Genomic DNA, 16,054 nt, shown 5'->3' on the forward strand with positions numbered 1-16,054 from the left:
TGAGTAACATTTTTTCGGGAACAGTTTTACCTTTGAAAATGAGAATATTGGGGAAGGCTGAACTGTCCATTCGGATGAGAAAGTGGTGTCCAATCAAATGGTACTCAAACTTTTTGATGCCATTCTTTACTGCTAGGATTTCTTTGAACACGCTATGGTAATGCTTCTGTGTGTTAGAAAATTATCCGCTAGCGTAAGCGATAAAGTGTTCTTTTACATTGAGTTCTTCGAGGAGGATGGCACCCCATGATTCATCACTTGCGTCTGTCTGCAATATGCGCTTTCCATCAGTACTCAACTTTAAAGGAGGCAGATTTTACGCAATTTGCTTGAAGGTAGTGACAGCAGTTGTGTGGTCAGCATTCCACTATGGGGGCTTCTTTTTCAATAAAGCCGAGAGGTGGCAAGTGTAGTGGTCCACATGTGAGATGAAATCACGGATGTAATTGATAATGCCGAGAAACTGTTGAACTTGCTTTTTGGAAAGTTGCTGATCTGGAAAGTTACCGATATGGAAAGTGAAGCAACTCTTGGGCAATATGCTTTCCTGGCTGATAATGACCATTTTTTATTATCATACCAAGGAATTCAATATTGTTTGTAGTAATGGTGCTTTTCTTGGCCAATAACATGATTCCATGACTTTGGACAATATCATAGAATTGAGTTAACAGCTGGCGATGTTCATCATGGGATCCTGAAAAAAGTAAGATATCATCAATATAAATCAATGCATGATGTAAGATAGGCTGAAAGATTGTGACTATGGATTTTTGAAAAATGGATGGGGCGGTTTTAAGACCAAAGGGTAGGACTGTCCATTGGAAATGGGCATTTGGGATACAAAAAACAGTTTTGTAACGTTCATAGGGTTCAATGCCTAATTGCCAAAAACCTGATTTTAAATCAAATTTTGAAAAGATCTAGGCATTTTTTAAAAAAGTAAACATGCTTTGGTGTCGGGGCAAAGGAAACTTGTCATCTTGCAAAAAAATGTTTAATGGCTGATAGTCAATGACTAGGCGTTTCTTTCCTCGGACAATTTCAGAATGCTTTTCAACATAAAAGGCTTGGCAAGCCCATTGAGAACTTGTGGGCTCGATTAGACCTTGGGCTAACAGTTGGGAACATTCTTTTTGGGCTAGGAGTAAGTTAGAGGGACTCATTCCTGGATGAGTAGCTTTGGTCAGGTTAATGTCTTCATTGAGTTTGAAAGGTAACTTAATGAAGAAAGACTTATTTTTCCACAAGGGATTTGGATGGGTGAACTCAATATGGGACTCTGGACAGAAACTCAAAAGTTTGGTTGAAATATCCTAGTAGGACTGGGGGATTTCAGACAGATTGTAGAGTTTCAGAATGTTTGTGAATGGTTTGAACATGGACTTGACTCGAATTCCAGTGGGAATGATCTGGAGATGTTTGATCTGGTGAAGGACGTCAAAACCTAACAAGATATCCTTATTAGGAAGAGTTGAATCGATAACTTTGGTCTAAATGACACAATTGGGGAAAATTTGAATACCAATGGGTTTTTTGGTAATCAAAGAGGTGGTGAACAGTTTGCCATTGACGGCTTTGAAATGTTCTTCAGACTCGGTCCAGTATTCTGAAGGAAGAATATGGGGGTTTAACATGCTGCGTTGGGCACCAGTGTCGATAAGACCAATTGCTGGAACGGGTCTTTGGAATTTTGAGGGCAAGATTTGGAGTTTGATGGATGGTATAGGGACAGTAGTGTCGAGGGACAGTAACTGTTGGTGGAAAATCACTTGGGACTGATCACTGTCTGAGTCATCAGAGGAATTTTACAGTGCGAACACTATTTCATCATTGTGTTCTTCTTGTTCAGAGAAATAGAATTCCAGTTCATCGTGTTCTGGAGAATAATCTGTAGTGGCTTGAAGATGCTCAACTAACTGAATAGATTTTTCTCGCTTATTGGGGCAATCTTTGGCATAATGACCCTTTTTCTTGCAGATAAAACATCTGCTTGATTTTCACCGTTTAAAGTCTCTGAAAGAAGATGACTTCTTTCTGAAAAATCTGTAAGGCTTTCTAAATCTGCGAGGCCTGGAAGAAAATTCTGGATTTTTGAATTTCCTAAAATGCCTTTTCTTTTTAGAACTGCAATCACAATCCTTTTTCTTCTGGCATTTGATCTGCAAATAAGGTTTTTTGCAAGCACTCCGGAATGGTTCTTTATCTTTCAACAGTTCTTTGAAAAACTGTTTCTGCTCGCAAAGTTTGTCAAGATAAGTTTTGGCAAGTTGGAAAATTTTGCCAAGAGAGATGTTGTTAAGGGAAAGATTGGATGCTGTGAGTTGTCTCTGTATGTCTGGTTGGAGTTCATCTAGAAGAGAAGGCAGAAAGACATGCTTTAATGTCGGCTCATTGAATCCATTAAGCTTATAGAACAGCAGGGACATGCATTTGTAATGGAAGTCAAGATCTTTAGCATTGAGGGAACAACATTTCATATTGAGATAGTCTCGGCGTGCAGCTTCAAAAACTGCAGAGGGGTCGCCAAGGAATTGATCATGGAGAACAACAAGAGCACTTGAGACTTCTGGGAGATCAACAAACTGTAATTGGCAGTAACGTCCTAAAGAATCAAACCAATCTCTTAGAGCACCCGTAAAACAAGTAGCAAATTCTCTAAGGACTAATTGAGTTGTGGCTCCTGGCCGTAGCATTTGGAGGTCAATCCAGGCAGACATTTCATCAAGTCGGTCACGCCATTTATGAGATGGGAGATCATCAAATGTGAACCATGGACCATTCGATGATTTTTGACTGGTGGAACCGGTCTGGGTATGAGCTGGAGGGGGTTGGTTTGTGGCAGAAGATTCAGGCATTTCTTCTTTAACTTCGGAGGGAATATCAACATATGGTTCTGTATGAGAGGTTTGGCATGGGGTAGGTGGATCAGGTTGAGCCATCAGGATTTTAGTGATATCAGCATAGGATTTTTCAGAGTCACTGGTGGATGCTGAAGATTCTGTGTCGAACTCGATATGGCTATCAGAAACAACTAGATTTGAATCAGAAGTTTGGTGATCTAGGGAAGATGAGTGGTCGACTGTGTGGGCACTAAACTGGTGCATGGGTTCTTTATCCTTGGATTGAGTAGGAGGTTGGGATAAAGATGATGATGGAGGTGCAGTCGGTGATGCCGGCGTATAAACAGGAGATTGTTGACCAGGGATGGAAATGGATGACTGATGAAATGTGACGGGTCGCGGTTGTGGTTTAGGCTTTGATTTAGGTTTAAGTAGTGGTGGCAATGGATTATCCCGAAAAAGGGTGTGAGTCATACCAAATAACTTGGAGGGATCATACTGTTTGATAGGGGAAAGCATAGAGGCAAATGGGTGATAAGTTGGTCCGATGGAAGGGATAGGAGGTGATGTGGTAAAAAGTATAGGTCTCTGTTTGTCAGATTCAATCTGATCAAGCTCAGCTTTTAAGCGTCTGATTTCCCTTTCTTTTTGGTCAAATTCGGGGCCATAGTAGCGCTGGGCAATCATAGCTCATAACTCAAAATCGAGGTGAGTAATTTGAGACTGAAGATTCTGGTGGATCTGTTGCATCTGTGCTGCAATGGAGTCAACTTTTGTCTCAAGTTGTTCAGTTCGTAAACTGATTTTTTCAACTTTGGAATTGATATGTAACAAAGTATCATTCTGTGCCTTGGCATTTTGGGTTTGCCAGTTGAGGACTTGATTCAAAAGGTTTAGGAGGTTCTAGGTGGCCAGATGAGGTAATTGGTGAAGGGACAAAAGGTATGGACACAACATTTCGTTGGGAATCTATACGAGTGTCTAAAGGGGGAAAAGAAGAAGAATAGTCTGAAGAGGTAGATGAGAACATCATACAAGCCAATGGTGGTGTTGGAAGTGGGATTGGTGATGGAGTCTTGGATTTGCAATGCTTTGCAATCCATTTGAGCTTTTTTTTGTAAAAGGGTAATGGAGCCGGTGGAGGTGGAGGATCTTGTGGTGGTTTGGGTTCAGAGTGATGACATGAGACTGGAGGTTTTTTCTTTTTGGATTTCTTTTTCCTTGTGGCTGCATAATTTGCATAATCATCATCCTCTTCCCAATCATCCCAGCATGGACAATTTGGGTCACACATGCCTGAGCCAGGGGCATCCCATAGGAAAATTTTGCCTTGCTGGATAAACAGGGTAGCCTTCGGAATTGAACCCCGTAATGGGCAGATCTTCTTGGGTTGTCTGGACAGCTGTGATCATTGAAGAATAAGTAAAGGAGAGCCTAGGAGGCTCTTGGGGAGCACTGGGAGGTGGTTTAAAAGTCATTCGGACTGTGCCATCTTGTCGTCGTTCAAACATGCTTTCAGATGTCTGAATTGGAGCTGTATTATTATGGAACTGTTCATAGTTGGAGATCCATAGATTTAAATTCAATCATATAAACTGATATGAGATATAAACAGTGAAAAGGTTTTTTTTTTTTAAATTCGAAATTCGAAATTATTATCACGGAGTAAGATAACAATGTCACATATGTTTGTGAGAATTTATAATTTATGTGCTGCATACATGCCTCTTCTGATAAACACAAATTCTTGATGATTAGTTGTGTCTATGCCATGTATATTCTTTTAAATATAAGAATCTGTTATGAATTTACATGTTCATTTGCATGTTTATGTAAATGATTTATAACGAAAGAAAAAAGCATGCAACAAAGAAACGAGAAATCAAGGCATTGCCAGAATTATGGTATCGAAATATTGTGAAATTTTATGGCCTCTGTTCACATTGCGGCACTCGTATTTAGTCTAAATTTATTGAAACGGGTAGTGTGACCACAATTCTAAGCAATGATGCAACAATAGAAGAATTCATGAGCTGGACTGTGAGAATGTATATGATAAAAGGTGTAACTAATTCCTTGACTTATATGCATCATGACTGCTTCCCACCAATTATCCATCGAGACTAATCAAGCAAGAATGTGTTGCTGGTTTAGATTATGAAGCTCTGTTTGAATCGCAAAATTCCTCAAGCCAGATTCGTCCAATTGGACTCAATTTGGGGGCCATTTGGATATGTTGTTCCAGGTATGCGTTCTTCAATAAACTCAGTGATCACTTTTACATTAATAGGCGTCATATCCAAATGATGATTTTCATCATTCACTTTTGCTGAGCTTGCCAACACAATGAAGGTTACCGAAAAATGCAGTGTGTATAGCTTTGGAGTACTGGCATTAGAAGTGATAAAGGAAAATCATCCAAGAGATTTTATTTCTTCAATTTCGTCATCATCTTTCATCAGACTTAATGAAATTGTGGACCCTCGGCTTTCAACAGCATCACGAAATGTTCAAGACATGCCGATATCAATCATGGAGGTTGTCTTTGTACGATTAGATGTGAATCCAAAATCAGGACCCACAATGCACACAATGTGTCAATTGATTTGAAGAAAATCCAGAAAGTCAAAATTTTCGTTTTTGTTTTCATTTTCTTTTTTCTTTTGTATTTTTTTCATTTTTCGTTTTTGTTGAATTAAACATGACTTATTGAAACTTATGATGATAGAAACCCCATGCCTTAACATTAAGAAACAGAAATTGGAAAATAGAGGTTGTCATAAGATAAATTAATATTCATTAACATTATGAGTTTCTACGTGCGAAAAGAGACAGCAATACTTTCAGCGCATTGTAAGAGCTGCCACTAGCAAGCCCAATGGGCGTAGTTTTACAAAACCGAACAACCTTAGTACTAAGTATATTGAACAGCTTCTTATGCCCTTTTTTTTTCATTTTCTTTTTAATTCTGTGTACTACTAACTATATAATCATGATCGGCTTCCTATGCCTTTTTTTTCCAACTCAAATACTTTTCATAACTTCAAGTCTTCAAGCAACTATTTGGCAGAATAAATCCAGAGGCCGATCCATCAGCGTTGGCGCAGGAACCTTCAGCTGGTTGATTCTTGTAAATGAGCTTCACATCCTCCAAGCTAATTCCAGTGCATGGATTCTTCGAACTGCAATCGAGCTTTACTCCAACTTCCGTTGCCGAAGTTCCATGAATATCTTGATATATCACATCACTGATTTTAACCCCTGAAGCCTATTGAACAAGGGAAAAAAAAAATTTATTGAGTTGAATTTTATTCACATCAACGTTCAAATAATCACATTTACAAACTTGTGATAAATAAATATCGTACCTGTCCAGGGCAATTGTTGTTGTCAGGGCAGTAATTTTGATCAATTATGATTGGATTATCGACATTGTTCATAAGAGCGTGTTGGAAAAGAATGTTCCTGGCAAATCCATTGCTTGGTCTCCCCCAGGACTTAATCCTCACTCCATTTTTAGTGCCTGTAAATGTCACAGCTGTTACTGTCACATTTTGCACTCCAGCCTCTTGTTGCTCTTTGCCTAAGCTGCCAATGCTGCAACAAAATCACAATATCCAATTTAATCAGCACTAAATATTTATACCACCAAAAATGAAGAGAAAAACAAATTATTATGCTTTTTAATTTTACCTAATACCATGGCCAGGGCCACAAGCGACATTCTCAATCCATAAATTGGTGGCGCCTGGGCCAACTGATACACAATCATCACCGGTCCCAATTTTTGAGTCCAAAATTGTGACACCACTTGATGATTGAACGTGAATGCTATCGGTGTTGGGGCTGTCACCGGAGGCCGAAACTTTGACCCCTTGTACTTTCACATGGTTGCATCCGTTGATGACAATATGAAATTTCTGGCTATCTACAGATGCTAATCCGTTAATCACAACGTTGTTTGAGTTGCTAAAGCGAAGTGTCTGCTCATGTAGATACAAAAGAAGGATTATCTACTCTAATAATTAAAGTATAAAGCCAATCAATATGACAAGCCAAAAGGCACTTGATTTATGACTGGATATAGGATGATATTTCAACTTAATTACCGTAGCGCCACTGGGGCAATTACTATTGTCTGACTTTTTGTTGAGAATCATATAAAACGGCATTGAATGAAACTTTCAAAGACAGAATCTGCACTTGTCAAAGGGGTAATCTGCACTTGTCAAAGACAAGATCCGCGCCGAACGGATTGACACATTTCCTTCCATATTCACACATGTAATCTTTGAAAAAATGTAGCCGCTGCATCTATAAATAACTCTCAATGTATAATGCTTTATTTAAGAAATGAAAACACGTTTCTTCATGGTATCAGAGCCATGAATACGCTCAAGTTTCTTCAAGTTCCGTTGCTCTGTTTGTAACAAAAACAGAGGAAACCAAATTCCTCCCACACCCATTTTTCCCACCATTTTCTTTCTTAAACCCATTCCTACCATTACAGATATCCATGCCGATCAAGAAACAAGCCACCCATACGTAAAAAACTTGAGTTTACAAATTTATCAACAATCCCATCAATTTTCTGAGACTGTGTTCCTCAAAAACCAAGAATACCACCAAATTTCTCAGTTTTCAGTGAGGAAACTGTAAAAATTTCGCATTTAAACACATGTCCACGCGCTCCCATGCGCCACCCGAAGCCACGGCCAGTCAACCACGCGCCTCTGTCATCATTCACGCTCTCTCACGCGCTCCAGAGGTTGAAGACGACGTCAGCCGACATGTCGTTTTTATCTCAGAAGTGCAGAAGTAAAAAAACGACGTGTCGTTTTTTGTTATATTAAAACCGACATGTCGTTTTTAAATTATAGATAAAACGACGTGACGCTTAGTATCCAGAAGCGCAGCAGGATTAAAACGACATGTCGTTTATATTCCACCATAACCGACATGTCGGTTTGGTAAGCAGTGGCCAAACGACCTGTCGTTTTGTTACCTAAAAAGGTTATTTTTTTTCTTCTTTCAATCTAGACGGAAAAAAAAAACAAAAAAAAAAAAAGAAAAAAAAAAGAAAAAAAAGAGAAAAAAAAGAAAAAAAAATGGAGAAAACTCCAACTGAATCTAGTCCTGTTGTCATTCAATCTGTTCAATCTGATGGAGTATTTAATGCTGGAATTATCCTCACTGAGACAAACTACGATGTTTGGTCTCAAATAATGGAGATGCATCTTGCAGAAAGAGAAAAACTCTCATATATTCGTAGCAATACAAAGCCATTTGAGGAATCTTCAAAGGAATATGAGAAATGGTATAGTGAGAACCAAAAAGTAAAAAGATGGTTACTCATATCCATGTCTCCGAAGATCATGAAGCGATATTTACGAATTTCTACAGCCTACGAAATCTGGGATGCATTATCAAAAGCCTTCTATGATGGAAGCGATGAATTACAAGTTTTCACTCTAAACCAGAAGGCATTCTCTACCAAGCAAAATGGACAACCACTCTCTAAATTCTATGGAGAATTGGTCGAAATATTTCGAGAACTTGATCACCGAGATAAAGTGGTCATGAAGGATCCAGAAGATGTTGTAATATACAGAAGGTCTGTTGAAAGATTGAGAGTGCACATTTTTCTTGCTGGGCTAGATGAAGAATTTGACCAAGTTCGTGGAGAAATTCTACGAAAAGACATTATCCCAGACTTAGAAGAATGTTATTCTCTGATCCGAAGAGAAGATATACGGCAAAGCAAACTAAACAAGAAGGTCGACTCAGAAACGTCTGCTATGATAGCACGACAACAGCCTCAAAGGAAGTTTGTTGACAAGTCATCACTCCATTGCACTCATTGTAGAAAGAAGGGTCATACGAAAGAACAATGTTTTGAAATCATTGGATATCCTGACTGGTGGGATACTCGAAAGAAGAGCACCAAGCATGGATAAAAAACTGCAGTATCCACATCCACTACAGATCTTAGAAAAGAATCTTCAGTGCAAATCGCAACCTCTGTCAGTCCAGGTAAGGCCCTTAAAACTCTTACACCTGTTATTAATAGTACATGGATAATTGATTCTGGGGCAACTGATCATATGACTTTTGATTCTCGACAAGTTTCTCAATTGAAACCATCTTCACAAAAACATATTTCCACTGCAAATGGAACCACAACCTCAGTTATTGGGGAAGGATCTTTACGACTCACAAATGAATTAAATTTAGACGCTGTGTTAATTGTTCCATCTTTGGATTATAATCTTTTATCTGTGTCTCAATTAACCACTTACTTATCATGTGTTATAATTTTTTGGCCTGATCATTGTGTGTTTAAGGACATCCAAACGAAGCAAACGATTGGTTATGGTATTAGACGAGGCAACTTGTACTACTTGGAGATGTCATCAACAAACACTGGAAAGCTAAGCCCCGCACTAGTCGCAGATAGTTCCATAAAAAAAGGGAAATCAGAAATTTGGTTATGGCATAGACGTTTAGGGCATGTGTCATTTGGTTACTTAAAAAATTATTTCCTAGTTTGTTTCTGAAATTTGATGTTTGTAACTTTAAATGTGATGTTTGTGAACTTTCAAAAAGCCATCGAACTACTTTTCCATTGTCCTTAAATAAAAATCCAGTTCCTTTTATGGTAGTACATTCTGATGTATGGGGGCCATCTAAAGTTTCTACAATTGGAGGTGCTCGTTGGTTTGTTACATTTATTGATGATTGTAGCAGAATGACATGGATTTTTCTGATGAAATCGAAAGACGAAGTAAACTCTTTATTTCAAAGATTTCATAAGATGGTGACAACTCAATTTCAGACACAAATTTGAGTTCTACATACTGATAATGGAGGCGAGTATATGAGCACAGCAATTCAACAGTTTCTGAAATCACAAGGATCTGTCCATCAAACCACTTGTGTGGGGACACCCCAACAAAATGGCGTTGCTGAACGAAAAAACAGACATTTACTAGAAGTTGTTCGAGCATCACTAATCCAAGCCCACATGCCATTATCTTATTGGGGAGAAGCACTGGCATCCGCAGCATACTTGATCAATCGAACACCTTCAAGCTCCCTTGGATTTCAGACTCCTTTCCAAGTTCTGAATGATGCAATTATGTCACCAAATGTGCCGAATCTACCCCCACATGTGTTTGGCTGTGTTGCCTTCGTTCATTTACCGCAACAAGACAAATTATCTCCTCGAGCACTACGTTGTGTGTTTGTAGGGTATGCCTTACATCAAAAGGGATATCGATGCTATCATCCACCATCAAGAAAAATATACATCACCATGGATGTCGTTTTTCATGAAGATATCATGTACTACTTGTCAGAGTCTGAATTTCAGGGGGAGTATAATGAAGAGGAAATTCATACTCTTACATATCTTCCACCTGAAGAAAGTCAATCTTCCATTGAGATAGTTAACCTTCAAGATACAGGAAAAGCAAATGGTGATGATTCGCAGGCTGAGATATGTGAAGACACATTTGGGGAGCACAATAACTCAGACACAACTGCAATCGAGAATGTTCCTACCACAAGTCCGATCAGAAGAATTCTTCCCCAGCGTCAAAATAGAGGTATCCCTAAACCCACATATGAGCCTGACTTCTCTAGTAGAGTCAAATACCCTATGAGTCATTTTGTGTCTAACCATCGCTTGTCAGAATCAAATCAGTCATTTGTGAATCAATTATCTGCTGTATCTATTCCTAACAGTGTGCAGGAAGCTTTAAAAGATTCAAAGTGGAAAGTGGCTATGAATGATGAAATGAGATCTCTTCAGAAAAATCAAACATGGGAACTAGTTGATCTTCCACCAGGAAAGAAACCAGTGGGTTGTCGATGGATCTACACTATAAAATACAAAGCAGATGGCTCTATTGAACGATACAAAGCAATACTTGTAGCTAAGGGTTACACCCAAACCTACGGGATTGATTATACTGATACGTTTGCACCAGTAGCAAAAATTAATACTATTCGTATCTTATTATCATTAGCAGTCAACTTGGATTGGCCAGTGCAACAGTTCGATGTAAAGAATGCTTTCCTCCATGGAGACCTGTCTGAAGAAATTTATATGGATTTGCCACCAGGATGCAGTGGACCAGAACGACTCAATCAGAAAGTATGCAAATTGAAGAAATCATTGTATGGGTTGAAGCAATCCCCAAGAGCATGGTTCGGGAAATTCACAAAGGCTATGGTTCGTTTTGGGTATAACCAAAGCAATTCAGATCATACCTTATTCATTAAAAAATGACAAGGTAAAATCACTGCCCTTATTGTCTATGTGGATGATATGGTAGTTACAGGCAACGACGAGGAAGAAATAGAGGCTCTTCAGAAGTACTTGTCAAGAGAGTTTGAGATGAAGGATTTAGGTGCCTTAAAATACTTTCTTGGAATTGAGGTTTCTCGATCTAAGGGAGGAATCTTTCTGTCTCAAAGGAAATATGCCTTAGATCTATTGCACGAAACGGGAATGACAGCTTGTCAGCCTATTGACACCCCAATAGAAGAAGGACTGAAGTTTTGTATTACTTCAGACCAAGTTCCAGTAGACAAAGGAAGATATCAAAGGCTGATTGGAAGATTGATGTACTTGTCCCACACAAGGCCAGATCTTGCTTATGCATTAAGTGTTGTAAGCCAGTTTATGCATAATCCCGGAGAACAACACATGAAAGCAGTAATGCGGATCCTGAGGTACCTGAAGACAAATCCAGGAAAAGGAATCTTATTTTCCAAAAATAAAGATTACAGCAACATAGAAGTTTATACTGATGCAGATTGGGCCGGGTCAGTTAGTGATAGACGCTCTACTTCAGGATACTTTACCTTTGTGGGAGGAAACCTTGTCACATGGAGAAGCAAGAAACAACATGTCGTTGCCCGTTCGAGCGCTGAAGCAGAATATCGAGGCATGGCCCTTGGGATATGTGAAGGGCTATGGATAAGTTTTATCTTAAACGATTTGGGCTATCCATCACAACAACCAATACAATTATACTGTGACAACAAAGCTGCACGAGATATTGCTCATAACCCAGTTCAACACGATCGAACAAAACATGTGGAGGTAGATAGATTTTTCATCAAGGAGAAATTAGATGAAAAAATCTTAGAACTGCCGAAAATTCGATTAGAAGATCAACTTGCAGATATTTTAACGAAGGCCATTTCAAGCAGGGCATTTACAAAATTCCTAGACAAGTTGGGCATGCAAGACATCTATGCACCAGCTTGAGGGGGAGTGTTGAGAATCATATAAAACGGCATTGAATGAAACTTTCAAAGACAGAATCTGCACTTGTCAAAGGGGTAATCTGCACTTGTCAAAGACAAGATCCGCGCCGAACGGATTGACACATTTCCTTCCATATTCACACATGTAATCTTTGAAAAAATGTAGCCGCTGCATCTATAAATAACTCTCAATGTATAATGCTTTATTTAAGAAATGAAAACACGTTTCTTCACTTTTTACAAGCCCACAAGCCAGCACCTTGGCCATCAAGAACGCCGCCATTAATAGAAACCCCATTAACATGCTCAAATAAAATCCAGTTTTCGGCATTTCCAATAACATGATAATCAGCTGGAGCCACCAGAGTCCCGTCAATACGTATGGTAATATCATTGTTCTTGCATTGGCCCTGAAACACAGCATTGTGTAGTAAGTACCTCCCCCGTGGCACGTAAATGGTTGCGGCCTCCGCCGAGCCACAGGCTTTAGCCCATGCAGCAAGAATGGATTTTGCTGAATCAGTCCGGCCATCGGGTCTGGCTCCGAAGCTCAGCACATTGTAACTCAAGGGAATTGCTAAAGACGAACTAAAGAAGAGAATCAAAAGAAATGTTAAAAAAATAATACGCAAAGACGTTGATGTTGACATTGTTTCAAAGCTTAAATTTACTGATAGAAATGAGAGAAATATATTTGAGACGTTGAGGAGTTGGTGTGAAGTTGAAAAGATTTAAATGGGTATTTATAGGATTTGAATGAACTGTAGAAATGGCAATAGCACTAGTAGTGAATGCAATCTGCGCCGAATTTTGGGAGTGATTTTTGCGTTGACTAATACGATCTTAATTTACTACTCTTTAACCGAAATTTGGATGATGTTTGATGACAGAAACATCAAATTCATACAAAAGACAAGTGCATATCTATATATGGTTTGGTAAGATGGGAGATTTCAAAGGTAGTTAATAAATTACCAGAAAAAAGTGCTTATCCATTTTCTGCTGCTATGTAAAATTATGCTCGTATGTTGCTTTGAGCATAAGATCAATGCCTCCTCAATTCCCGACTTCCCGAGGAGCGATATGTTCATTTCTCTGAACTTTTTCTCCTTATTGCTTGAAATTACAGCAAAATAAAGCCACTTGAAAATCATTGGACTAATTTTTTTGTGTAGCTTCTAAAGGCTGTATCGACTAACATTGGACACACACAAGTACACAACAAATGATTATGTGCTACAACTTTTAAAAGGCATGTAAATTGCATGCAGATTGTTCATTTGTTGGTTAATACATCTTTCCATTTATTCCGCTGGGCTTTCAAGAATTATACAGGATAAGAATTACCATGCATTCCCTATTACGCATAAAATTAATTGATTTCAATATGCAGCGGTCAGGCACTATTGTTGCTAGAGCTTTAATAGTTGTAAGATTTTTCTATGATGCCATACGAATTTTTTTAGTATTGATAATATGGATTATTGGATTTAAATCTTTTAATCTTTACCGTTGATTTAATTTAGTTGATAAACAGTTAATTAGTTGCTTACTTAATAAACAATAGGTAATTTTCTAGTTGTAGGTAATATATATGTTTGTGGATAGAATTTTATTTTAATTAAATGATAAATATTTTCTGAATCACTAACAGATAAAAATATTAAACATGCAAATATACGTACTGATTTAGATTTATGCGTAATAAATATTGAAATATTACTTAATCTTCATTGACACATATTAACAGTGATCTCTTTTTGTTATTTATAATTGAAACAATACAGATTTTATTTCTTGGCATTAAATTTATTAATCTAGTAAATTTTTGGTGAGAAAGAGAGAATATTATTAAAAGATAATATTCAGTTATGTTAATATTAAAATATATTTAAAAAATACATAATTTTACAAAGATTATAACTTTTTTTAATCTTTAAATAGCCGTTTAATTGGTTTGATAACCAGCTAATTTTAAATTATTAAAATTAAAATATTGCACTAACTGGCTGGCTTCTAATGTTATAAGTACTGATTAAATCCAACAATTCATATTTATGCGACTATTAATGCTTAACATCATAGAATGACCTTATATTATGATTCTATTTAAGCAACCTTGCTAAAGTGAGGAATCTATTAAATAAAGAAGAAAGAGAAAAATAGTTTAGAGGATATAGTGAGCCTTACCTCTTAAAAAGTACCATCGTTCTAGAATAAGAAAATATACATAAAATATAATAGAAAAAATACATTAATGTAAAATAACCATCCTAAATGAAACAAGCCAATTAACTGAATCTATAATTGGAGAAGCCATCAGTCTGTAAAGAAAGAAACTTCCGAATGACCATAGGAGGATCTCCCAAATTCGCAAGACAATCAGTAACACTGTAATTCTTCCTAGAAGTGTGATAACATTGGAACAACATGGGAGGATAAATTAAGTTTTGCAGTTGATCAAGGGGCAGGCGAAGACAATGAACAACAACCAAATAGCTACATTCTAACCAAAGCCAAAAACAAATTAATTAAATAATCGCTCCCCCCGATTGGTATGTAGAGGCTTATATACCTTGTGGTTTTAGCTCCACGCTTTATCTTTATTGAGTCCGAGCGTTTAGATCAACCCCATGCGTGTCATGGGAGTAGAATTTGTCATTGTTGTGAGTAGATCTCTTCTTCCATGAAGAAATTAAAATTTTCAGGTGGCTAGCCATAAGCTTTCAGATGGGCAGTAACAAAGCATGTCTTTGACGGACTTCTACTTGTGCGACTTTGAATAGATTTCTATTTGGCCGTTCAACATAATCAACAAATACGGTACACCCCTGCCCTTAATGTAAGGTTTTAAAAGAGTAGTGTAATAATTTATAATTACATCAAACACCGGGAAAAAACATGTAATGAGGTAGGTTTAACCTAAATTAATTTTTAGCCCCCTACTGCTACGAAATTCGAATTAAAGTGACAGTTTAGTGAAATTGTTTAAAAATTGAACTATTCGGTTCAATTCCTAATTCATGGGCGTAGTGTAGGCCCAGAAGGGGCTGAAGCCCATCCTAAGCTTTGAAATTTATTTGAATAAATTATAATTGGTCTATTTAAAATTTTAAAATTTCTTCTAAAGTCTAAAAATATCAAGGCAAAAGTCATTGGTTTTTAGCTTTTTAATTAGCAAACCGTTTTCATCACTTTTTCAAAAATAAAATTGCACAGTCTTTTTATCACATTCAAATAAAAAACAAAGGAAGTATTAAGATTTTCTCACATGAATTAAACACGACTAGTTGAGATAGAGTTATTTGATCTACTAAATATCTTACTATTTGTGGTAACCGTTTTTTTCCTCAAATAATTATTCTAATTTAAGTTATTGCATGAAAACAACAAAATTTCAAATTGTTGATTAAGTTGATAATGAAATTATCATAGTATGTAACTTTTTAAAAACTGAAAATGTGTCGAGGATAGTTGTAAATGTGTTGAAAATTATTAATTCAATGAAGTTCAATAATTTGGCGCTTGTTGTTTTCGTTTGAATATTTTTTAGTGTATTAAATCATCTGATATTTAAAGACCATATTGAGCCCTGACTAATTCAGATTCGAGCCGGGTAGGACCACTAGGGCGGCAAAACTCTTCCAACAAGTATTTAACGCAGTTGCATTCCTAAATCTCGAACCGAGTACCTTGGTTAGGTTAAAATAGCCCCATACCGGGTGATATATGCGCTTGTTGGTGAAATTTTTTTAAATTGTATTGTACTAAGCCCCTCCTAGATAAAATTTCTGGGTCTGCCACTGTCCTGATTGATGTAGGACGGTTGAGTGAGATAAGTAGGATACTTTCTAAAGGTCATAACTTGGGCTACATGTATCCCTTTTTTTACATATAATATACCGTTTTAAAATTTATGACAAGATGAACTA

At 37.4% G+C, this 16,054-nt stretch overlaps 1 pseudogene; it reads right to left on the reverse strand.

Annotated features, from left to right (window-relative positions):
* Window positions 1–5,886: 5,886 nt before the first annotated feature.
* Window positions 5,887–12,772, reverse strand: LOC112100242 (annotated as a pseudogene).
* Window positions 12,773–16,054: the final 3,282 nt, after the last annotated feature.

This window comes from Citrus clementina, unplaced genomic scaffold (assembly GCF_000493195.1).
Source record: "Citrus clementina cultivar Clemenules unplaced genomic scaffold, Citrus_clementina_v1.0 scaffold_3, whole genome shotgun sequence".
Lineage (NCBI taxonomy): Eukaryota > Viridiplantae > Streptophyta > Magnoliopsida > Sapindales > Rutaceae > Citrus > Citrus x clementina.